The sequence below is a fragment of the Chiroxiphia lanceolata genome, chromosome 12 (assembly GCF_009829145.1).
Source record: "Chiroxiphia lanceolata isolate bChiLan1 chromosome 12, bChiLan1.pri, whole genome shotgun sequence".
Classification (NCBI taxonomy): domain Eukaryota; kingdom Metazoa; phylum Chordata; class Aves; order Passeriformes; family Pipridae; genus Chiroxiphia; species Chiroxiphia lanceolata.
Genome location: NC_045648.1, coordinates 14,095,498 through 14,120,989, shown reverse-complemented (window position 1 = coordinate 14,120,989; position 25,492 = coordinate 14,095,498). Strand labels below are relative to the sequence as shown.

The 25,492-nt window shown below is 40.0% G+C and overlaps 1 protein-coding gene and 1 long non-coding RNA gene across 6 annotated transcripts in view; one reads left to right on the top strand and one right to left on the bottom strand.

Annotated features, from left to right (window-relative positions):
* CGNL1 (cingulin like 1) overlaps positions 1-500 on the bottom strand; it is a 60,625-nt gene extending 60,125 nt beyond the window's left edge. For 2 of the 5 annotated variants that reach the window (XM_032700329.1, XM_032700332.1), the window contains exon 1: positions 378-500. The gene's annotated coding sequence lies outside the window, so the exon portion shown is untranslated. The remainder of the gene's footprint in view (positions 1-377) is intronic. The other 3 variants (XM_032700330.1, XM_032700331.1, XM_032700333.1) reach the window with 3 other exon arrangements.
* Positions 485-25,492, top strand: LOC116792894. The gene is made up of 4 exons (XR_004359295.1): positions 485-560; positions 3,318-3,441; positions 25,092-25,201; positions 25,418-25,492. It is a non-coding gene; the product is annotated as an uncharacterized LOC116792894 (long non-coding RNA).

Here is a 25,492-nt window from a genome sequence, read left to right as displayed (position 1 = left end):
GCCCCGGGGCGGCCCCGCCGCCGCTTCGCCAGCGCAGCCCCGAGGAGCGCCCGGGGGAAGCGCTGCCCCGGCGCTGCTCCAGCGGCTCCCCGGGCGTGCGGGGACAGCCGCGCTCTTGCCTCCTCGCCCCCGGGAGGGCCCGGCGCCCTCGGCCTTTGGGAATGCGCGTGTTTAACGGAGCAGAGGGAAGCAGCGACCCGGGGCGCCTCAGGAGCCGCCCCCACAGCCGAGGGCGGCAGCTCCGCGCGGCCACCGACCCCGTGCCCGCCGCGCTCCCGTCACAGCCCCGTGCCCGCCCGGCCCCGGCCGCCGCGGGGAGAGCCGAGCGACGCCGAGCCCCCCTCAGCCCCCAGACCGCCCGCCGCCGCTCTCCTCACCCGTCCCGGGCCGCGTCTCTCGCTCTCTCTCAGGGAGATCCCCACCAACTCCGTGCCACTCTCTCCGCCGCCCCGCCAGCCGCGCTCGCCGCCGGAGCCGAGAGCGGACTGCCCGCCCCTCCAGCGGGGGAGGGGGCGCCGGGGCAGGGCCGGGGAGGAGCCAGGCGGGGGGCACTCCCGCAGGTGAGTCCGGGGCTTACCGCCGCTTTGTAGCCCGCCTGCGGCCTTTGCTCTGCGTGAGGGGGAGCGCGGCGCGCCGGGACCTCCCCGACAGACACCTATAGCCCGCAAAGGGAGGGGAGGGCGCCCCGCGCCTCCTCAGCTCGGGCTGCGGCGAACCGCGCCGGGACGGAGCGGGGTGGCCACAACAACCCGCCGAGGAAGAAACCCGCGCGCTGTCGGTGGAGGCCGCCTGACAGCCGGGTTTGTTTTCCCTCGCCGTGCGGAGGCGGCTGGCGGGGTTCCCGCCGCGGCGGGAAGGGCTGAGGCAGCACAGGGACGGGGCAGGGCGGGCGCGGCGCTGGCCGTGAGGAGGAGGAGGTGAGGGAAGCGCTGAGGGAGCCCGGCTGGAGCGAACAGGGCAGTGCTCCCAGAGCGGCGTCACGGGCACCCCTGGGCACACCTAGGCTACCTTCAGCACTCCGGGTGATTTCCACAGTGTCGTCAGCTACACTGGAAATATCACAAGGTGATTCCAAAATACTCTACACGTGTAATGAGAACTGAAGTGCTGCCGTACTGCAGCATCTCTCTCCCTTGATCCATGAGAGAAGGAAAGGAAGGTGCTAAGAACTTATGGTTTACAAGTGTCATAAAAAAAAAATAATACAGTGTCTACAACTACGTCACAAGAATTGGGCCTCAGATAATTTTTTTCCATGCTCAGAAATCTGTTCTCAAGCTCTGAGCCACATAAAAACCAAAGGGCACTGTCAGAAGAAAAGGCTACAGTGTATGTACGGGGAAACAAACACAACAAAACATGATAGATCCCTATCTACAACAGAAAAATGCAGTGAACATGAGAAGGAAGAATTTAGTATATGAGCCATGAAAGCCATGTCAGAGATGTTCTATACGAGGAGTAGGGATAGGCAAACATCCTCTTTTCAAAGCCAGTAGCACTGGAGGTCACTGCTCAGATTTCTGTCAGAGCTGCTCTGCTACCTGCTACATGTCTGTCAAAACAAGCCCAATTAGCAAACGTGTGTGTATGTATATATATGGAATGTATATATAAAATTATATATAGTATCATTTTATAGATATTCTGTAAAGAATGCCCCTGTCTTAGTTAGAACGTATAAACCAAAGAGGTCCAACTAGATAAGGAGCTGTTCCAAATAAAATTTCAATATTAACACCGCTGGGGCACTGTATCCAGTTTTGGGTTCTATGGTGGGGAAAAATACATCAGAAAACTAAGTGCATTCTAAGAATTTTAAGGACATGTATTTCAGTAGTATTCCAAGTCAGTATTTCATAAGGACCTATTGACTGCTGCAAGAAACAGTCAAAAGCAAAACAAAGAGACAGAGAAGAGTGCCTGACAGCAATTGCTTGTGATCAAATACTATACTGATGGTTAATCAGTAGAAAGAACTCTAAACTGTGGGAATTGGACAAATTATAAACAGTTCTAGAGGGGAAACCAGTGAGTTGTTTGCAGACATATGGCATATGTTTGCTAACAGGAGGGAAGTATTAGGTGTGACAGGGTCTATAAGGACTTCTGTTGTGGAAATATGCACCTCTATGTAATGTATTAAGTTGATTCTCCCTCAAAATGGTTGTTGGGAGGAAAGTCATAGATGTGCGGATTTTTATGGCCCTTGCTAATAACTTGTCTTGTCAAAAAAACATTCATGAGACAGAACAGCCCAAACTTGTGCTGCCATCTTGATTTTTTACATACTTTGACATTTAACATTTGCTTTTCATATGCATTTTTTGACATAACCAGTCCATAACTAGTCTTGGAGCTGTTTAAGTAAAAGATGTGAGGTTAAGTAAAAATGTGTAATGTTTAAGTGAAAGTTTGCTTAGCTCCTCTCACTGTAGTTTTCAGAAAGCACATGAAGGTCACACACACCCCCAACTGATAAAACTGGGAAACAATGAATGGAAAATAAAGTAATTAAACTCTTTTTTTCTCAGTTACTACGTGAGTTATGTGGCAAAGTTTCAGTTGAACTCACAGACATTTGTATATATGACTGTATTTTATTCCAATTAAAGTGTTAAGAAACACGCTGACACTTTGTTCAGCCTCATATTGTAGTTTTGTAACGTGTGAAGGAATTGCACTAAATAGAAAACAAAATGCTTCATTAAAGAGGTGTATACACCTCTAATTTTCAGGTTATTGTTAGAGGTTAATTAAAACAGTGTTAATAAGTGATGCTGAAATGTACAATGATGTACATTTCCATTGCATTTAGAAACAAACCAGAAAAAAAATAAGATTCAATTCTTGCTAAAACAACCAGGCTATGATGACTACTGCTAATTATTATATAGCCTATAATTATTTTTTTTCATGATGTACCTCTCAGATAACAGCTCAAGAGACAATTCAGTTGCTATCTGGCATACTCAGCATTAAATTGCTCAGAAAAATGTTCTTTTGTTCAGTATTGAGTCTCAGAAAAAATGTTTCATATGGTAATTAAGCCAAGGCATTTTTCTTTTAACTTTCAATTACTTTTTTTTTTTAATTAAAGTGGGGGGGAAGAGAAAAAAGTGGGACCAGCACAATTGCTAAAACTCTTGTATTGGCTCTGAGCATCCAAGACTGGAAAGGAGAATTTTGACTGGATTTTGACTCAAAGCTCTATCCTACATTTGGATAGAGGAAAGTTTACTTTGAGCCTTTGAACATTTAATTTTTCATTAAAACTGTTGTTTAAATCAAACATTTTGTCAAACTGTTTCTTACAGATCTTTGGCATGTTCTGAACCTGAGTTTTACAAGTACTTGATGTACTAATGCTACAAACAGGAGGACTCCCTAAGAGCCATATTCCAGCTGGAATACTGCAAAAGTACGAGGTTATCCAGTGAGGTAAGAATTTCTGAAGGAATGTATACAAACCCAGCAATAAGCTAAAATTGCACTGAGGACAGAGTTAGGTCATACACAGAATATCATCTCAGTGCAGGCTGCATTTCCTTTCCCACCCCTCATCCACTTATTTTTCTTTTCCTCGCCTGTAAATTAAGGTTTTGGTCCTCGTTCCCAAGACTGGCTCGACACTGTGATTAATGTTTCTCTGTCCAGGCAGTGTATTATCAGGCAGTTGGGAAGGACAATACAAAATGGAGTTTGCAGCTAAAGCAAAACCAAACAGTAATGCCCAGCAGTTTGTGCTGTAGATTAATTCCAGCTGCTCCAGCACACCTCGGGAACTGAACAGCACTCCTAAATTCAGCTCTCCCCTTGCACTGAGTTAGGCTGTGGTGAAAGCTTGGCCTCTTAGTGCTGTGCTTGGCTCCTAGCAGGATGCATCTCTCTCTCTCTCTGCTATTCCACTACACGTTAAATTGAATTTTGACACTTTATTATAGTCCCTGATTTCCTTTCAGGAAAGGATCTAATCCAATAATCACAGTGGAAAGTAGGAAAAAAAAAAAAGTCTTTCTCAAGGTGTATAATTTCATTGAAACACTGCTTCTGACTCATGTTTTACAATACATGTTGCAAATTTTCTTTATTATAAAAGGTTATAGATGTCTCTTGCTTAAGAAATAATGGTTATCCCTGTTATTACTGTATTCAGTAAGCTGTTGAACAGACATTTTTATCTATTTCTTCTTTCAAGAAGCAACCTTCAAAATTCAGGTTTTTCTTTCTAGTCTCTACTGTTATTTTTACTGACTTGTTTCTCAAAACATTTTATCTCAAGCAGAATATTTACAGAGTTGATTCTAAAATTATATCTGTAAAATTGGATCTGTATCGCAACCATTTTAATAAATGTAAAGCACTTTAGAGTTATATGAGCATGGGAAAGTACCCTTTTATAAAAACCAGACCACTTTGGCTATCACAGAACACAAAGGAACAGTTCTATTTTAAATATTAAATTCACTGTGGTAAAAATTTACTTTCAGAGAAGGGTATGGGGTATTTGAAGAAATGTAATTGTACACTCTTATCAGATGCTTTTTAATGTATGATCTCTGGTTGTTCCTCAAAAGACAACTAACCAAAAAAGGAGACCCTTCATTTTCCACCTTGCTTGTATTTTTCCCCATCTTTTCACAGTGGTTTTTCTCTCCCTCCTCTCTTTTCCTCTCCTCTGTCTCTTCCTCCCTCCCTCTTTCTTTCTTTTTGGGGGTAGCCCATCTTTTACACTTCTCCCATTTCTCTCTCCTCCCAGGTACAGCTGTCAAACACTGGGTACTGCTGACAGAACCCAGGGCACGGGGTTCCCTCTAACCCAAGCACACAGTGTGCTCTAAACCAGCCTGAATAATCCCCCCCATCAGGCCTGGCCATATATTCCAGAACGTATTGGCATGGCAGGAGAGAAGGTCTGGCAAATAAAATGTATAAAGGGGCAGATTAAATCGTAAACCGAGAGATTCATATTTTCAGGTGTCTTCAACAATGAAAAATACCTGGGGTTTACTTTATACTAGCTAATGCATGGTAAGGAAGGAGTTAGGAGATGAAGATTTAAATTGAAACTTCTCTTCTATGGAATCTAATTTCATTTTTGTGAGCTCAGGTTTACAGATACTCCTTCTGCTGAATGTAATGATGCGATTATTATGTAATGATGTACGATTATTAACCTTACTTTTGTAGAAATCAAGAGTGAGATACAATATTCAAAGTTGCAAAGTGAGATGAGAAGGTACCACTGACTTTAACAGCTGTTGAGGGGAAAATGTATACAACACAAAATTTGATCACAAATAATATGATAGTTTCAATATTCATTTAACAAATAATACATTGTCTAGTAATTAATTGAATAATTAATCCTAATATGAACTTTAGTTAAAGATTTTGGACACTGTTCTATAACTAACCATGGCAAGGCTTTCTGAGCTCCCATTCTTCTCCTTGGACAATTTTTGGCTGTATCCACGTTTCTTCCTTCACCTTAATGACACAGTCTTGCTCCCACTAGTCTTATTCAAGTGATCTTAGCAATGACAAAAGGAGGGGTTTTTTCCAAGAAGAGCCTGCAGAAATCCCAGGTACTACCAAGTGCATCTACATTAAACTTCCAGGTCCCATTGTAGCTGTTACCTGCTCTCCTGTGCTCCATGTGGCTCTCCTTGGGAAGTCCGTTCTCCCAGGATTTGGCTGTGCCCTGTCTGCAGGAACAAACTGATGTTTTAAGGGTAGCATGGTCTGAGCCTCTATTTCCACAAAAACATAAAGTTAGTGATTTGTTGGCATTGTCAATGTATTTATTTGAAGAAAGATTAAAGGGTGCATTGTTGCAGTCATTGCAGATTTAAACTCTGAGTCATTTATCACAGAAATAGTAATGTAGTAAATGAAATGGCTTCTATGCTCTTTATGCACGTGGCTCTTAAGAACTACTACTTTTTTCTAGTTTTTAATAATGCCTTCAGTATTAGAACATTGTAGAGCTCCATGCACATATAGATCTATACCAAACAATGCTTTCTAATCTTTTTAATCACAAAAATAGTACAGAAAATGCTGTGCTGAAACCAAAACCATGTATCAGGGCAAGATAATACAGAGACTTTCTGAGTAATTCAATAATCCTGTCTCTTATCCTGAAATAACATCCATGTGTAACTTTAAGCAAATGTACATGTTATTGATATATTTAAAGTTTAACCTAACACATAAGTATCTGGAAAATTAAGGTCTACGTTTGTAAGATTGGCATCCAAGGCTTGAGTCCTGAAGACAGAATATATTCTGTATCTCTCAGAAATATTAATTTAAAATCTTGGTTTACCTTTATTTAATTAGCTTTCTTTTGTTTATAATGTACATGAAACAATCTTGGTTTAGGGTATGCAGGCAATTTAACACATACCTAGTGTATCAAGGAAGACAGCATGTAAGAACAAAATTGTTATTTTTCATGTTTTAAAATCTACTGTTGATTAAAAGTATAGCAGGACAAATTTTTATTTAGTTTACTGTACCAATCAATCCTTTCTGTCACATGGGGATTTGCAGGTATTGCATCTTATATTCAGTTTCCTTAAAAACATGTGTGTCTTTGCTGAGAGCTAAGGCCGATTGCCAGGAAGGAATTTAGGCTCCTGATTCCCACTGAAATAAAATTATTTCATTGGAGAGGTGAAATGTTGAATTACCTGGGTCTAAACCCAAGCATAAACTTCTGGAACAGAGATAAAATCATCACAATCCCATGTAAAAATTAACTTTTTTTTTTCTTATAGACATACATGGGTCTCTTATTTATTAATGTTTTGGGTTTTTTTCTACTTTAGACAAAAAAAAGAAATATTTGTGGAAGTCTAAAGCAGTACCCGATTTAAACCCTTTCTCTGGAATGAATTTGAGAGTGTGGCCACTTTTATGCTGTGGTGCAATAGCACCACTTGGTGGCTACAGTAATTTTAGCAGTTTGGTCCTCTGACAAATATCTGGGTAATAGCTTGTAAGTAAAGACCAGGAAACAAGGATTATCTTTAATATTTTTACATTTGTTTTTATTTCTAGACACTTTTTTCAGTCAGGAGAAGTAGTCCCATTTAAATCGTTTTGTGAAGCAATATTTTCGAAGAGATATAAACATTTCAGTAATGGTAAGAATATTATGTAAGAATATAGGAAACTTTAGGATTCAACTTAAAGATATTGAACTTTCACCTTTAAAGATAAAGCATCACTCCTGATTCACCTGCAGTATCTTAACTACTGATGAACTGAAGACTTAACAAAATAACTCTATCTTTGCAAGTCTAGGCAAGACCCAGAAAGACAAGTTAAGGACAGGTTTTATGGGATTGGAATTTCCAGCATTTATAGGTTTGTTTGGTCAGGACTGATGCAGAAAGCTGCATCAGTTAAGCATGTGCTTAACTTAAAATGCCTTCTTCAAGCCTATTCATTTCAATATGACAAACAGTTATTCATTAATTAAACTTGGAAAATTATTCAGGGCTGAACATACCAGGAAGATGGGTGGAAAATGAATGAGTTACCTGGAAATCCTTTGCTTTTTCTTTTTCGGGGGGGGGAAAAGATGGTAGCAAACAGACATGGAACTTTTTACTCATTTGCAGGGTGTAAACCATAGCAGAATAAAGTCAACTCTCTTCTATCTGAAAAAATATATCCAATTGTATATTTAAAAAAATAAATAAGCAACAGAAGAAAGACTTTTAGCCTATTAAAAAAGAAGTTACGCTGCAATAACAACGAGTTGTGCTCCCACAGTGTCAGATGCATCATGTCAGGGGTCAATAGAAAGGGTCTGCATGAAGTTGAGAGGTTGCTGAAAAGAAGTAGTGTGTGAAGGTCTCCCCTCACTTTGAAGCTCCAGGAAGGAATTCTGGTGTGCTTTATGGGAAATTTTAACCAAACCCCAAAAATCAAGCAAGGAGTTTTGCTGTTTGCAGACTGGAATGTACACGTGTGTAAGAAGCATTTCAGTGGAAATTAAGGGTTTTTAAATTTTTGAGTTCCGCTTGTGAACTAAGTACTTCACAACTCTAAGTTTTTCATAACTCTTACAAAAAGTACTTTGGAATCTAAAACCATCAACAAACAAATTAGATGAACTCAGGGAAACTGGTTCATCCTGGCTTTTATCATGGTTTGTTCCTTGCTTTTCTTTGAAAATAAACAGTGTCTTGTATGGGTTTCCACTTCAGATCCCACAACCATCCATTGTTTTAAGAGAAGAAGCTTCCAGCCTATTTATGAGTCAGCTCAGAATATTTAAGGTATTTCAGTTAATGCTGCTTTCTTTAGGAAGAAAAGCTTTTTTTGGTTAGTGTTTTGTGACTGTAGAGGGTGCTCTTAAAATACTGGTGATGGTAATAATGTATGGCAGTCAAAGGTTTCTTTTTCTGTAAAGCTTATCAATGTTAGGATGTTTATATTTAGCAAAGAACATTGTACAGCTCGTGTGTTTTATTTTTGATATGGGCAAGAGTCACTATCCACATTTGCATCCAAAAACATCCCTGTAAGCTTTTCTGGATTTAGTTTATTTTTGCAAGTATGTTTCTGCTAAACAATGATAGTATCTTCTGAGAAAACTATTGATGTGCTCTAAAACAAGTTGAAAGAAATACTAAATAGGGTATATTTTTAGTTGCAAGGCCATTGAGAGTTGGATAAGAGCTTATTGTTCCAAAGAAGCCATTTAAGTATTCAGAAAAATTCTTTAGTTACATGAAGTTGATGCTCCCACATTGTGCTGGTATTCTGTGGGGAAGGATTTAACTGTATTTTACTTTGGTTTGTCTGTAGTTTTATTGATTGCTTCACCATATTCCCAAGCTATCTGGTTTTTTTATACTTCTTTAACTTAATTAGAAGGGTGAAAAAAACCCTGGATACAATAGACTAAATCAAAATTTATCCTGCTATACTTTTCCCTCAACAATACAATATTTTTTTTAAATATAAAATTTTATGTTCCCCTCAGCACAGCCAAGAAACAATGGAATTAATTCTGTATGCTTCAGAAATGTTGCTTCTTTCCAGAGAGAGCAAAGTCTATTAACCTCAGAAAGAGAAGAATTTTGTTTTAATAATCAGAATTGCAATGAACCCATTTTAAAGCAGTGTAAGGAGAGCTAACATTTCTGAGGTCAGGACCTTTACTATGCTGCTCTGTCAGTCCTGGATGGGGTGAGCTGTAAAAAAATGACTACAACAGCAAAACTACACTTCTTGAATAGGTTGTAGTGTAGTCATGGTAAAGGCTTTTCTTGACATTCATGTCAGTCAGAGATCACAGCTCATCCCATCCAGGACTGACAGAGCAGGGGTCTCACAGTAAAGGTCCCAATCCAAACTTTTCTTGACAACAATTCCTCTGCTTCTCATGCTGGATTTATGTACTTACCCTGGGAAGGTGCTTGTAGACGTGAACTCAGAAAATCAGACTTTCCCCAGTGATCACTCATTGGGGATTCAGGGGGTCACAAAGGCTGTGATTCTTTGCTTCATATTACAGCAGCTCTGCTGTGGGCCCAAATGAGTGCATAGAAGTCAGTGCAGCTTGTTTGCCTGGGGAAACCCTGTGAGCTTTTCTGGCCAACTTCAGCAGCATCTATTTTAGGGAGACTTTGCCAAGATCACTACATTAGGAAACCTTTTAAGCACAGACCAAGCTTAACAACTGTTTGCTGGCTTCTAATGAGATGAACTTGTCCTGTTCCAATCTCCAGTTTCCACATCAAATTCATCAGTAGAACTTGCAGGTTAGGGCATGTCCCTTGACATGTTTGTGTATTAGGTCATACAAGGGGGACTTCAGGTTACCTATGACTGACTGCAGGCTTGCCATGTGAATAGTCACATGAAACTCTATGAGAGCTAGCAAAATGAACTATCCCCACACATCAGGCAAGGCTTATCCAACAGAAGAAATGTTACTGCCTAAGGCCTGATGGTAGAACACATTTCTGTTGTGAGTCTTGTAATAGGGGAATGCAATGATATGGAAAAGACAAGGATTTTGTCTCATAGGGCTTTCCTTCCTCAGGATTTAGTACTAAGTAGTGACTTGACCAAACAAAACCTAGGCCTCCACTGACCTTGTGAAGTACATAAGCTATTAAAATAAATAGTCATGCTCCATTCTTTCTATCACAGTATTTCTGGTGGGCAGTGTTTTCACTTCCCTAGGAGAAACTAGAAGTGTTTCCCTTAAGCATCCCTTACACTGAGGTTCTTAAAATGGGAAGTTAAAAATGCAAATCTTATACACAGTCAAGACTTGAACACAGACTTCCTCTGATCACTGATCCTCTATTCACTGAGCTATTAGATAAAACAGACAGTACTTTTCCTCCCATTTTCTAAGAAAAGGTTGGCATAAATTTCTAACTCTGGAAGAAAGTTCAGAAATTTATTTTGTAGATTTTCACACCTCTGCAGCTCACATTAAAGGACCAGAATGTCAGAAACAGATGGAGCTCAAGACCATCATCTTTTCTTTAGAATGGCCAGTCTGGATGTAATTTATCAACTTGGGTCATTTCTGTGATGGATCCTCTTTCCCTGAAGCGTGGAAAGAGGCAGTGAATGCTCTTCATTCTGGGCTGGAGACTCAGCTACACAGCAAAGCATCACAGCACCAAACCCTCTAACCTGCAGCCACTCACAGAAGTTACCCAACACGTTCTAAGTCAAGTCTGCCTTTGCTGGTTCACTTTTGACAATACCTTCTACAATTCTAGAAAATCTTAAAAGCTCAGGAAAAAAACGTCTTGTATTCTACAATATGGATATTTCAAACAGTGAAAGCTGTGAAGGATGCACATGTTGGAATGACAATAAGACAAATGGAAGCTTTCACTGGGAAGATGCAAACCAGAAGATAGATAGCTTGTTTTGCTTTAGGTAAAGCATGAATGCAAACATTTAAACTGGAGAAACTCCCCTTTCCTTCTGTGGCCCCTCTGAACCATTACATTAATTACTTGGAACTATTTACCTACTTCCCTTCGTTTAGGCCCCAGGTGCAGACATTCTGGATACTGAAAATTATTTTCATTCTTGTCTCTGGAGTGAAAAAACAATATATGGAAACACTCATCTTTTCCTTTCTGAAACCCATGAAGGTGAGAAGATGACATCCTAATATATATATATATATATATATATATATATATATTGTGCTGGCCTATTTTTTAATACCCCATAACAAAACAGGAGAGTGGTAGTGGGTGTCAGCGATGTTTCTTTTCTGAGGTACAGTGAAAATATTTGTTTAGTTTTGTTGCACTAGCAGGGGCAGCTGGCAATGTTTGCACTTATGTATCTTCTAACACTTCTCCGAAGAGATACCCCTAATCTTTTAAGAAAGACAAATATCTCATTTTGTGAATGTGCTGACCTGTTCTTGTACAGTGGCTCTGACAGCCTTCCTTCATGATCAGTGCTAGCCTGTCTTTGAAATTAGTCTAAATTCTGACCAGCCAGATTCAGCCATACACTTTTCCATATGTGAAGCTAGAGAGTTAATGGAAGCATTAAATGTTTAGAAAATAAACAATCAATCTATCACATTAGAAAATTTGGAAAAAAAAATCACAGCAGAGGCTCAAAACCTAAACTTCTAAGTTAGCAGCAAAGGGGATCAGTCTCAATATCTATCTATGATTCTTTTTGGCAAGATAACCATGTCTCAAAGCTCTTGCTTAGAGTTTCATTTCCAACTTCCCTCTGAGGGAAAAATGAATTAAGCTTTTTCTAGTGCTTGTACTGAGAGGTTCTTCTGCTCTTGATTACTTTGTAGTACAAACAACAGACTGTGGAACACGGGCTGTATAGATATCTTTAAATAAAGATTAACAAAATCTATGGCTATTTTCACGAAGTGTATTCAACTTCTCCCTCCCTAGTAAAGAATATCAGTCAATCCCAGGGTAGCCCAGGTCATCACGGGGTGGCTACCGAGTCTGGCTCCCCCTGTCGCAGCTGCCTGGCAGCAGGCCCACCCCGAGGAACAGCCAGCTGGCTCTGCTCTGTGTTTCAGCTTCCTCCAAGTTCTCATGCGGACCTGTGAAGCAGCTGAGTGTATTTTGCCCGATCGGCTTATTTGTTGTCAATCCAGAGAGTTTCCCCATTGCCCTGACTGCTGATGGTGCAGTCAGTTTGCACTGCAGAGTTGTCAGCGTGGCCCCTCTGCTCTGTCATTTCTGCTGCTCTGCACTGGCTCTTCAAAAGATCAGATCTGTTTCACAGATTTTTGTGCTTGTTTTCGAGTCAGTTCAGCACTTCTCTGTTCTGATATGGCTTGTCCAGATGCACGAGTTTCTTTTCCCAATCTGCCAGCTTTTGGCCCCAAGCAGACTCACTCTGAGAAAGACAAATCCTTCCTCTACCCTCTCTTCTATTCCAGCTGCACATCTGTGAAACTGTACAAGCCACGAGGGTGAATCTTCATTTAGAAGATTTCCTTAGAGCACAGGTGCCCATGTTCATCATTCGTGATACATCCACCAAACTTCAGTGGGAAATACAATTCCCTCCTAGAACTGTGAGCAATAACAGTGCAAACAAAAGCATCCTCTTCCATGTTCCTCCTCTGATGTCAGAAAGAGAGTATAAGTAGCATCTGCCATAAAAACAGAACTTTGAATTCTAAGGTGTAAATCTAAGGATTTTCAGAGGCGATTTTAGGACTAATTCACTGTTAAAAGAAAGAGAGTACCTTCAGAATAAAAAATTATTTTCTAGAACATCTGTCTATTTTTAAATTAAAAAGATTATGTATACCCAAAGTATGTAGCAACTTGCTTTCTATTACCAACTAACAACCACGTATTCTTCTGGAAAATAAAGTTCCTTGGCCTAGTGAACATAAGAACATGATATTGTAATTCATTCAACTATGTAGTCATGTTTTTAATCCCATTAGATTAATATCCTGTTGCATTTAGTTACCTAGCTGAGGGAAAGAGATATTTGTCAGACAGTATTTCAGTATCTGATCTTTTTTATTGTATGCTGTCTCCTTATTCAGTAGGACAGCACTGGAAACATTTGTAGTGATATTCATTGCTCCATGTAACCTCATGATCTTAGTTATTTGCAGCCTCAGCTCGTTAGCACAAGTTTTCCCAAATCTAGCATATTAAAGTCTCTTCAAATTGTTTTTAATCACTCTCAGTGTCTGGACTTTTTCTGTAATTGCAGTGTCCTTTCTGAGAAGTGAATTTGAAGGAGGAAAAATGGTCCATTCCCAGACTTCAGTATCCAACAGAGATGAATTTAAGACCTCACCACAAGTTAGTGGTGGCCTCTCTGAGCTGGGCTACTGCTAAGTGCAAGTCAGATCATTCCTCCAGCTTCAGCACTCCTCTCAGATTTAAACAATGGCATTTACAGGCATAGAAAGAGATATTCAGCTATTGGAACAGCAATTTCTGTTCACTTCTGAAGAGAGAGTATCAAATTGGGTGCAGCTCTGCCTACTGGCCACATGCTTAAACAACCTCAGCGACACGAGCCACTGCCATCCTCACCTTCACATCCATACTGCCTCACAAAGGCACCAAGAAAGTTCATTCCAATGCCCTTCTAAACCAAGCAGTTAATAGAGCCATCTCATTCACTATGAATTAGTTTGTTTTCAGTTCTACCCCAATCCATCTGCTTTAATAGGTTCTTCATGACCTTCCCAAATGTCACTACAGCTTGTCAGGAACTTCTCCATGAGCACAGTCCATGTCAGCAGTGAGCACACTGACATTTGCTGGCAGGTAAATTTATTGACTGTAACCTAGACAGGTATCTGAGCTTGTGTCCAATTTAGTTGGACAGAGTTACTCAGATACTTGAAGATGCTGATACTATTCCTGCAAAAGCACCTTCTTGAAATGGGGCCTCTGTCACCTACAAGGATGAGCAGCTGCTGAGTTTGGGAAAAAAATAAAAATTAAAGAAATCCTCTGGTATGGAAATCTGTTTTACATTGCCCACTCAATGTCTAATACTTAACTAATTCTACTTATACTGCATTCACACATTCTGATGCAAATACCTGTTAAATATGGTGTCTAAAAACTTAGGATTAGTATGGAAGTCTAAAAAGTAAATATACCCACGAAAGAGAATTAATTTTAAATTGTAATGTTGAGATTGAGTCAGTGATTACACCGTGCATGAAATCTATTTAATTCATGATTATTCCTGCTATTTCTGATTTTTGCTTCAAATGAAATGGGGCTGATTGTGAAGAATATTACTGAATTCTTCTGTTTATTTAAAAAGGAAGTTGGAATTTTTGAAGGATGTTGAGTGCAATCACTGTCATAGTGTTTGAGGGTGGAGAGCTAAAGAGTCTGAGAGATCTTTCCCATAAATACAGTGTTCTTCAGGCACAAAGACTTGGGAAGGAAACAATTCCATCTAATTAGGAAAGTAATTTTAAGCAGAAAAAAAGATGTAAAAGCTTAGGGACTGTTCTTGTCAGAGAGAGATGTTTCTGAGAAGAATTAGGGCAATAGAGGATTATTGTTTTGTTAAGCCTTTGATTGAGATCTCAGACTTTCATCAGTTCTGTAGCAATGCAAGCAAAGAGATCTAAGGCCCAAATGCATCTCCAGAAAAGAGATCTTGGAGAAAGAAATTAAAATAAAATAAAATTTTAAAAAAAAAAACCAAAAAAAAACAAAAAAAAAAAAAACCCAACCCAGATTAGGATTTAGCTTTTGGGTATTTTTAACACCCAGTTTATAGCCAAGGGGAAGTTTTTCTGTCATCACCCTATTACTTTTAAAAATGAAGGGGAAAAAATATTGCTTTTGATTTCTCAAAACATAGTGTTAGTTATCTGAAAAATTCCAGACCAGAGCATGAAAGATTCTTTAGAGGAAAACTCTAAAGTTGTTGTTTAGAGGCTGCCCTGAGTATAGTCAAGATTAAAGCCCTTAATGAAGGCAAAGCTTACTTATCTGATCAGATTCTAGCATAATGGTCTAGCATGTGATATTATTTTGTAAAAGTTACATAACTTTTTGTTTAAGAGCATGCTTTACTTTCAGCAGCACAAACAACATTTTTAACCTGTTCAGATCCTTGAGAAATGCAAACAGATTCGAAGAAAAAAAAAAAAAAATGGAATATTTGTTCACAAAGGAAAATCAAACCTTTCTGTGACTTGGTTAAGATGAAAGCAAGACAGGAAACTAATAAAAAGGATCAGAGAACTTGGAAATAAATGTTGACAGGCTTGTGCTCTGGCAGTCTAAAAATCACATACTACTAAGCATTAGCTTTCTGCTTAAGTGTTTGCCCACAAGATTGCCTTTCCCTAGGAGAGGCTAGAGATTACCCACAACTCCTTTGTGTTTGCAGCTTTTCTGTGAGTGTGTGTGGGTACATCCTACCATTTATCAGCCACAATCACTGAGGTCACAAGTCCCCAGCCTCATTAACAGACAGTGAGCCAATTGAAAAACAACCCTGCTCTCCCTTGGAGCATCTGGACATCTGGTGCAGGACTAGGATGCTTAATTTTGAAACAGCCAGATCTGGGAAGAAACTGGGCAGTTAGGCAAAAAAATAGGTAATAAAACTTCAGATACACAGAGTCATAGAGTTTTCCTCTTTTGACAATAGAATTTGTGGATTACAGCTTAAAGCTTTTTAGGGTTTCTCACACACTGAGAAATAAAGTTTAAAAGTTACAATATTAAAAACTTAAGTGGAACAATGAAAAAAAGGAGCATAACCCTACTGCAGTGTGGAAGAGCTTCATGAAATCATTAACTGAATATTGCTGGCAGTCTCAGCCCACCATGGTGTAGGAGCATTGTATCATCACAGTGTTTGTTACTGTCAGAAAACAAAGACAGGAGAGAAAGTGATTGCTTGGCTCCTTACATGTCTGATATAATGCAACCTAATATGTCACATTAAAGAATTGTTTCAAAATCCACAATACAGGCTTGTAGCAATTGCCACTGTCCAACTTACAGACATAGCCTGAGTGTGACTGGTGCTGTCTGGTGTTATGCCATCGATCTCACCTTCTGCATTGCCATGAAAATACAGTGTTAATTCCTGCAGCTCAGACTGCTTTCTGCTAAAACATTTACTTGGTTAAACTTCTCACTAATCTGTTCATCCACTGGCACAGGGAAACTGCTATTGTATCCTGAGAAAATTGCCATTATGTACAGCCTTTCCCAGACTAAGGAACCACTTGCTGTACTTTCATTCATCTTTAAACAGAAAACAGTCACTAAAAATTTTATAATTGAATGCAGATTTCGAGAGTTTTGTTCAAAATGGTCCTCCAGAGAACACAGTGAAAACAGTATCTCCTAGGGCAGCAGTGGAGAAGCTTTCACCAGCATTGAGAATGCAAATATTCATTGCTTCTGTAGCCAAGGGAATGATTGGTGCTTTGTGACACCATATATTTAATCAAAGTAAAATTAGCATTACTTTTCTTTATTGTTTCTTTGCCCTCTCAAGATACCACATTCCCTGCTGAATATTAGATTTATTCTGATTAACCAGAAAACAGTAAATTATCCAGTTTGGAATATAGCTTCATTGCCAAATAAAAGGACACTGCTCTACTGCACCATGGCAGGGTCTCTTACTGATGTAAATAATATAATAGAATGGATGGCAGCACTTTTCTATCATCTTAATGCTACAAGTTCAAATTTCTGCATGAGGAAAAGGCCAAAAGAATGTTTAAACACTACTACTTAAACTAACTTTCCTTTCTGGGTCAGATAAACGAGCTAATTGATTTTTTGTTATGTTCTTAACTAACAAGGTGGAATGAGGCTTTGTAAAGCTCTTCCTACCATATTTATACAATCAAAGAATAATCCCCAACAAGGAAGTGTTTCTGCTGCTGAAAGAAGAGAGGGGGAAAAAAACCCCAAACCAACACTGGAGTAGAATAAATGCAACTTATCTTCCCCAGCTGTACAGAGCACAGGGATGGAAAGAGGGTGCCACATTCGGTTACTTCCTTCCACAGCAGACTAAGAAGCAGAGGAGCTGATTTTGTTGTCCAGCTCCAGAAACAGATGTGGTTTGAATTTCTGTGCACTTGGGGCTGAGTGCACACACAGCCTGAGGCCCGTGTATGTGTACCCTGCTGAGTTCCACATGCTCAGACCTGATGGAGAAGGCCTACCTGTAGCTTTTGCAATCACCCACAGCCTGTAAGCTGCTCAAGTACAGCTCCAGAGCCAGGGTTATGCTTTGTCACCAGGAGAAGGGCTGTGATAATGCATGATTAGTCCAAATCCCCGAGAAGCAGCAAGACAGCTGGGACTACTAAACCTGGCATCAGTGGTTTGTAGTGATCAAGTTGTGCACTGGAGGAGGGAGACACCTGGAAGCCATTTCCTGCTTGTGAACTGTTCTCCCTCCCCCTTCCTCTCAAAGATAAGTGTATGCCATGTGGCTTTTGGCCACAGGGAGTTTTTTTGGATGCGTAACGTCAGGAAGGTTTGCTTTAAAGGCACAAATCCAGGTCTTTCTTTACATATAAAACTTCAAAAGACTATTTTCCCCCCCCTCTGATACTTCCCCCTCCCATCCTCTTCTGACTTCAAATTTTTCCAACTCTGAAAAAGTCTTTGCAATTTCATCTTGAAACTGTCAAATGCACTTTAACAGACTGGAGGCCGCTGAGGCACTGACCTGAGTTGTTCCAGTGCCAAAGCCACTGATTGTTGCTTTCTAACCATCCCTCACTAACATACAGCAGGTTAAGATCTCCACACATGCACACACCCCCTTGAGTACTCGAAGTTTCCTTGGCTTTGCAAAGTAAGCACATATTTTGTCCATGAGAATGCCTTTGAGCAGTATCTCTTTTGTCAGTTAGGTTTCTCTGGTGCACTGTAATTCTTGACAGGAGACATCTCCAAACTTCTATTTTTTTTTTTTTCCTGCCTCTGGAAACATTTCATTTGTCAAAATCGTCTCTCTGTTTTAGCTATTGAGCAAGGTGTTGGTCCCCTCAAAATCAATAGGAGCCACCAGATTCTAAGGCACCAGAATTTTTCACCTCCTGCCTTTAAAACCACTTTAGACTAGAAGCACACAATGCTCTGCCGGTTCGAAAGTACTCCAGCCTTTTCTTGATATTTTCTGTGGAACTGTTGGTCTTAGAATAGCAGAGGTGGAACACTCCTGTACTTCTGAACACTCCTGTACAACTTTATAAACTACTTCCAAATAATTAATTTTCTTTCTGCTAAGAGAAATCCTAGTTTTACTAACTGAAATCTAGAAGTTTTTGAAAACAAATTCAAAAAAAGAGTTTTTCAAATGTTAAGAGGCCAAGAAAAATGGGTTTGTGAAGTCTTGCACAAAATGTCACCCATAAATATTCTTCAAGGTTTTGAGAAAATGACTTCTTACCTAAAGACAGTTGTTTTAGTGTACAGTTCATTAGTATTTCATTACTATACTTTGCAGTAGTTGTAAGATTAAGCAAAAGTCCAAATACCAGGCAATTTCCCAGTGGCCAGGCAGGTCCAACATGAAGGCAGGCAGGCAGGCAGGCAATCTGCAGGTCAGGGGCAGCCCAGGAATCAGCAGGCAGAGCTGAGAGGTCAGCCCAGCTCATGGTCTGACCAGCAGCATGATGGCCAAGCACAGGCACACCTAAGACCTGGCTCAGGCAGGGACTGAAACCCCAGGGCTGAGCTTAAATGAAGCCCCGTGTCCCATGGGCAGGGGTGTGGGGAGAGGCCCCAGGTGAGGCTGGTCAGGGCCATTAAACCTCATTGGTGCACTCAGGCCCCCGAAATAAGTCACTGGAACATCCAGAGTCCTATTTTCATGCATAAGCAAGAAAAGAGGAGAATTATGATTGTGGTTTGACCTGTGCTGCATTTTCTGACCCCCGAGTGCCTGATTGCTCAACTATGGTATTACAGTAATGCTGTGTCTACTCACAGTTTATATAAACACAGAGCATGTTAAACAACTGACTTATGATGTGATACTTTTGTTTCCACTGAATTCTAGACCATCTGTGTACTAAAAAATCTCAAGACTTGGAAAGAAGATCTGATCTATTCAGTTTTTTCACTAAGTAGTTACAGATACTACTGGAGTATTCTGTATGTACTTTCACGTTTATATTTCAGTCCTTTTCTCATTGCAATTAAGCATCTGTTGGATCCCAAGGCTTGGTTGATTTTTAAATGTCTTTGCTTATCTTAAACCTTTAAAATTCTCTATTTATGTGCTGTTCAGATTATGAAAATTAGTGCAAGCTTTTTTTCTGAAGTCTTAGAGTTGCTATAGCAGAGTTTCAGGTTGCCTGATTTGTGAGAAACAGTTTGGTCCGTGTCTATTGACAAGCAATGTTTTCTTTTCCATCTTTCCTAGCTGAGGTATTACATATTGCTCTCTCACACTCTGGGACTCAGAGCACTGCAAGATACAATTCTAACAGGCAGTCTGTGCTTCTTGGAATAACTCCTGAGTGCAATTCTGAGTGTCCAGTTGGCAAACTGTGTACCCCACTCTAGAATTAAAAAATACATGATTCTCCTGTTGGTAGAGAGAAGACTCAAAGCATATCAGCTTCTACCAAGTTCTCACTGGGAAATTCTGGCAGAAAGGATCCATTTCAGTGCCTCACACAAAGGGGTTGGATCCCAGCAGGCTGTTGGAGTAGTTCCTGCAGTACAGTCATTTGCTTCCTTAGCTCTGGCTGACCAGGACTAGAAGCAAAAGAGTAACAACAGGCAGTGATCCAGGTGACAAGAGGGAATAGGGAAGAAGTTGAGGCACCTATGCTGGGTCAACCCAAAAGCCCATCTAGCTCAGTATCCTGCTGTGAACAGCAGTCAAGGGTGGGTCCCTTGCAAGCGGGAAACAAATGCTTTTCAGCTTTTCCTTGCAGGAACCGTGTCCTCCACACCTCTTGTTTAGAGAACCACAGTGGGCAAGACAACTGCATAAAAGCTAATAATTGGTGTTTAATGCAGGATAAAAGGGATCCAGATCTTGCTGATATAAACAAACAGTGTTGTTGGCTTCAGTGCCAGTTGTGTCTGCTGAGATTATTGCCCAAAAATTTTACATAGAAAGAATAGCCCGAATGAAGACGTTACTCAGTAGCTGTATCAGATTTCATAATCTTTCTATATTTTATGTCTCCTAGCAGATCATAGCACTGCTCTGTTTCTAGTCTGACACTTTGTTTTGATTTTAATAACCTAATATGAATTAAAATAGCAGGTGCATAGCAACACCTCTTTAGAATGAGTGTTTGATGCTAATAAGCATGTTTAGCCAAGATGTTGCTGAGCCATGGCTTTCATCTCAGCCTGTACAATACATATATGATTTTTAAAAAATTGACTGCTTAGCTGCTGGCTTAAGGATTGTGAAAAACATGTATAAAATATCAACACAAAAATTATCAGTCAGTGAAGCGATGGGAGATCATTAGGAAAACAGGAAAGATTCTATGTGGTCAGATGACTAACATCACTATACTCTGTATTTTTGCTAATAATGCTGCCAACATTGGAAAAGCTGGATGTGGTCTGATAAGAGACTGATGCATGTAAAAGGAACCAAACACTACAGAGAAGGATTCTTGCTCAACATAAAAATGAAACAAAAATCTGTGCACAGACACAAGCAAACTGTAGTTGCATCTAGTGGAAAATTGAGGGCTCATTAAATGAAAGGGTTAAGGAAGGGATTACAAGAATGAACTCCAGGCAGCCAGTGGATTCAATTCCCCTAGATTGTTGGGAGAAGGAAAAAGCTGCATATCTTTGTCTCTTGTAATTGCTTTGTTCATTACCCTCCTAAATCCCCAAAACAAACAACAAACAAGCCAAGCCCTCCCTTCATACAGACATGGTCCTGCTATTACAAAGGTTCCACTTGTTAAAACCACTCTTGTCTATTTTGGGGCTTTTTAACTTTTTATCCTCTTACCAGGTTGAAGGTCAACAGAACTCACAAAGAAAATATTGTAATTTGTTTTGCTAGTAAACTAGGACTTTACTGGAGGCACAAACTGTATCAGACTGGGATAGTGCAGACTTCATATTTGACCTGGGTCCAATCTAGAATTCTGAAAACACAGCTCGGTTGGACTCGATAATCTCAAAGCTCTTTTCCAACTTAAATGATTCTATGATTCTATTGTGGGTTCTGCTACAACAGGATCAATGTATCATTTAATTTCTCTTCCAGCTTCTGGGGCAAACCCTATACACTCCATCATTATCTTAATCAAACAGCACATAAGATAAATTCCCTGCATCACTGAAGTTTCCAATCTCTCCATGATTTCAGTACTTGAACAACATTTCATGTCTCTCATTCTGAATCATCAAACTCTGCACCTTCTGATAGGAAACACCAGCAAAATGGCAGAAATTAAAGAGAAATCCAACACACTCGGCAGCATAAGAGGGATTTCTGAAAGCTACTTATTAAATTCTGGTAAAAATATTGTTGGTCTTGGATATGACTTTGTGTTAAAGGTATAATTGCATTAATTCTTAGCGAGGAAACAGAATTTCTTAGGTGAACACTTCCCCCAGCATCTTGATTTATTCTCAGTTTGGACAAAGCTGTTAATAGGCTGAGTTCTGCAAAGTCTGTGACTCTGGTAAGTCTGGATGCACTGCATGCATATTTTCCATGGGTAAACCTATGCATTTGGAGTCAGTGAGCCTAAACTGTGCAGCATAATTAGAGGAATGAGCCTCAGGTTGCTTTGTCAAAACATTCTTTAATTGCTGGATTTTAGGATTATTGGATTAGAAGATTAGATGGGATGCCTGGAAATCTTAAATTGGAGCATCCACTAAAGTAAGGCTTCTCATGAATCTGATTTACAATGCATCTATAAACCTCTCAGTTTGTATAAGTTGCTGTAGCAATTGTCCAAATATATTTTCACGGTAGGAAAATATGGACATATTAACTATGTTTTTTCTGACCTCCCTTCTTTTCTAACACACGTTAAGGAACCTGGTAACTTTTCTCCATGAGAATCAATTGCTAACTGTGATGTAGCCAGGGGGGATAGAGTGCTCTGAGCTTGGTCTCTGGATCACTGAGCTTCCTTGCCCATAGGATGCTGAAGGAATCCTGATACCAGCCAGACATGGCATTCACCCTGCAGTGGGTGATTATTACTGAATTACATCATGAGCAGTAAGCATAGCTGCATTTTTTGTGGCATTCTTATGAGACTGACTCTGTTGTCAAAGCATTTTGCTCAGTGTCTCTGAGTCACAAGAACAAGGTGCACTACAGGTCCTCCTCCTTTTTCCTCAGTGCAGTACCAAGTGCAGAGACTTCACACGTGGCACACAGGAAGTTATTCCATCATTCCTCATGTGAGCTTATCTCACCTCTAGGGCACACTTAGTACTTCACTCCTGAAAGTGTCTGTGAGAAAGATTTCTCCAGCTGCTGGTGCTCTCCCTGCTTGGCCCAATGTGTCACATACCTCACAAGAAAGACTGTCTATATGTTGTATATCTGTGTGTGTGTGAGTAGAGGAATAATGGCACAAGGATAAACAGGTCACCAAACAGGGAGGGAAATTCAGGCCAAGGCTCAAATCCCTCTTAAGAAAAATGCTAAGACGTTGGTCATGTCAGTATTGAGCAGAATTGTCTGGTAAATTCTGCTGGAAGTTCTGAACCCACACGTTTGGAGTCCGGATGTTTCAAGTGGGACAATTGATATAACAGTGCCATGTTGCTTTTTCCTGAGATGGTTTTGTAATTATTAGGAAGATGGCTTGTAATTAGTTTACCAAAGAGTTTTGAAAGTTATTATTAATAGTCTGCCATCAAGTTTTGTGAAGCAAACAGGACTTCTGTTCGCAAGCAATATGGGGACAGCTGTGCTGGCCATATTCTCAAGATAGGAACAGAGTAGTCATCCACACTTCAAAGCACCATATTCCTATATCACTTAGTACTTGCACTGCTGAAATGACGGTATCCAAAATAAAAGCCAAAGCACTGGAGTGTCCCAGTATGATGAAGATCATGACTGCCTGAACAGAAGGATCAATATGGGAAGGCGTAAATCACATTCTTATTTTCTGGGGTAAAAGAACAAAATACTTTGGTACAATTTTGGCATCTTCTAAAGTCAACTGGTATTTTTATCACTGATTTCAGCTGTGCTTTTTGGGTCTGGCAGTCTTGTCAGGATTTAAAATACCTGAATAAGCATAATTATATCTAGTCAGAGCTTTCATATTTTCAAATTGAAACTGTAGGAATAAAAAAGGTAACAGTTTGTCATTTTGGTAACAGAGCTCTGTGAAAAATAAGTGCTTTCACTAAATTCCCACTATTTCACAAATTTCTGTCTGAGGTAGCACAGAGCTCTCCAACTTCCCTTAAAACAGTGATCTGTGTTTCTGTTTAACCCAGGGGCTGATAAAAATGGTTATACGATTGGGTAGCATAAAATAAGGAAATAAATAGCTCAACAGATGTTCAGTGGGATACATTTTTTTCTCTACTGTGGGTGGCTGCTCACTACTGTCGAACTAAAAAGAAAGTACCTGCAGGGGCCCTTTGCCTGCCTAAACTGAGAAGGCAGCCTGGCTAAATCTTGCCAAGGGTCAGAAGCAAGGGAGTGTCTGTCAGTGACAGGAGAGGGAGCTCAGTGCAGGGCAGGCCTTCACCAGCGTGGCCTCGCAGCTCACCAGCAGGGAGTGCAGGTCCTGTTTTCCCCCATTCTACCCCAGTGGAACTGTGCTGTCTTCAAAGAATATTCCACACATGCACCAGTTGGAGTCTGAGCCTGTGTTTAACCACATATCCTCCTGAAGCAGTTATTTCTGTGAGACACTGCAGCAAAACTCCTCTACAAAAAGCTAGAGCACATGGCCTGAGAACAGGGACAGAACTGGACATGAATCACTTCCCACCCCCGTGCTCACCCTGTGCTCTTAAATGTAACTATAAACTGGAGCCCTGGAAATCTCTGGCCTCTTCTGAATTGCTCTCATGGGTAAAATTATCCCCAAAGAACGTGACACCAAGCACACAAAATTTGGGGGTCACTAGAATTGCTGCTTTGTGTCAATTAGCCCTTTTTTGTGTGTCACTGGCTCTAAAAAGCCAGTTGGCTTTCTTGGCTTCTTTACCTCTTAAAAGACATGCAAGATTTATTTCTAAAGGGTTTTATACTTATCAGAGATTCACAGAAAGAGAGAAAAGAGTAGAAGGTTATAGTAAGTGTGTGAATCCTGCCATTTGTATTACCGAAATATTTTTGTAATCAAAAATATCCTTGCCAGAAACAGTTTCAGGTTTCTTTGGTATTTAGAAATCCTTTGCTAAACAAAGTAAAAATGAATGATAAACAAAACTGAGTTTCCTTTGAGCCTGATGTTCTTGCAGCTGCACTCCACTTTTAAGAGTAACCTATTAGCAATTAATTTAGAATGACACTGGCAAGCAGTTCCCAGACTTTAATTAATATCTTTTTGACAAGCTCATAATCTTTCTAGTTAATAAAGTCTCCCTTAAATTAGTTTAACTCTGATTTCACTTACCATTGTAAGCAATCAGCATCAAATCTAGGGTACTTAACAGTACTTTCTCATTTCAAATGCCTTTAGACAGAGAATTTATAGTTACATTTTAAAGAGTAGAAAGAGTATTTGATGAAGGTCACCCTCAATCCACTGGCAGAGCTGGAAAGAAATCTAGGTGCCTGATGCCCTTCTGTCGTGTGATTGATTAAGCAGTGGGGCTGTCTCCTCTCTTAGCATCTTGCAAGGAAAGGATTAAATTCTGATTCCAAGTTACATAATTGATCCTTTTCCTTTAGGTCAATATCAAGATCTTTGAAAGTTATAGCGCAATGCTGTAGCTATAATATAGTGAGTCACTGCCTGTAAAAGTTACTGAGATAATAAGTATCAGTACAGGACAACTTAGGGGGCAATTTCTCATTTAAATTTAATGCTCTTAATATATTTGTCTACTTCTGAAAAATTGCCCTTAGAATTCTGTGTCAGTTCTGCCCACATGTCTCAAATGCAGAACCAATCTACATGAGGGTGTTTTGCAGCCACGTTACCCTGTGCTGTGTGATAGGAGACAACACTGTGAATTAGAAAAGATGCTGAGATTGAATCTCCTTTTTCCTCTTGGTAAGTCAACAACTTTTATATAAATGTTCTGAAATGTGCTATATATATGCCTGTTACACATGTGTATTATGAGGAAAAAAATTTTAGCTGTAATGAGGTAATTTTTGATATGTAAGATCACATCAACCTTTCTTTCTACTTTGCCTACAAAACAAACTAAGAGGTGCACAAGTTACTGTCAGGCTTTGGGTCTGAGAGGTTTTTTTCAAGATTTAGAAAACTCCAACTTCCAAGCTGTAAAGTTTTAATCTGACTACATCTACAAAGAGAGGAGATCTTTTCATTTTAAAG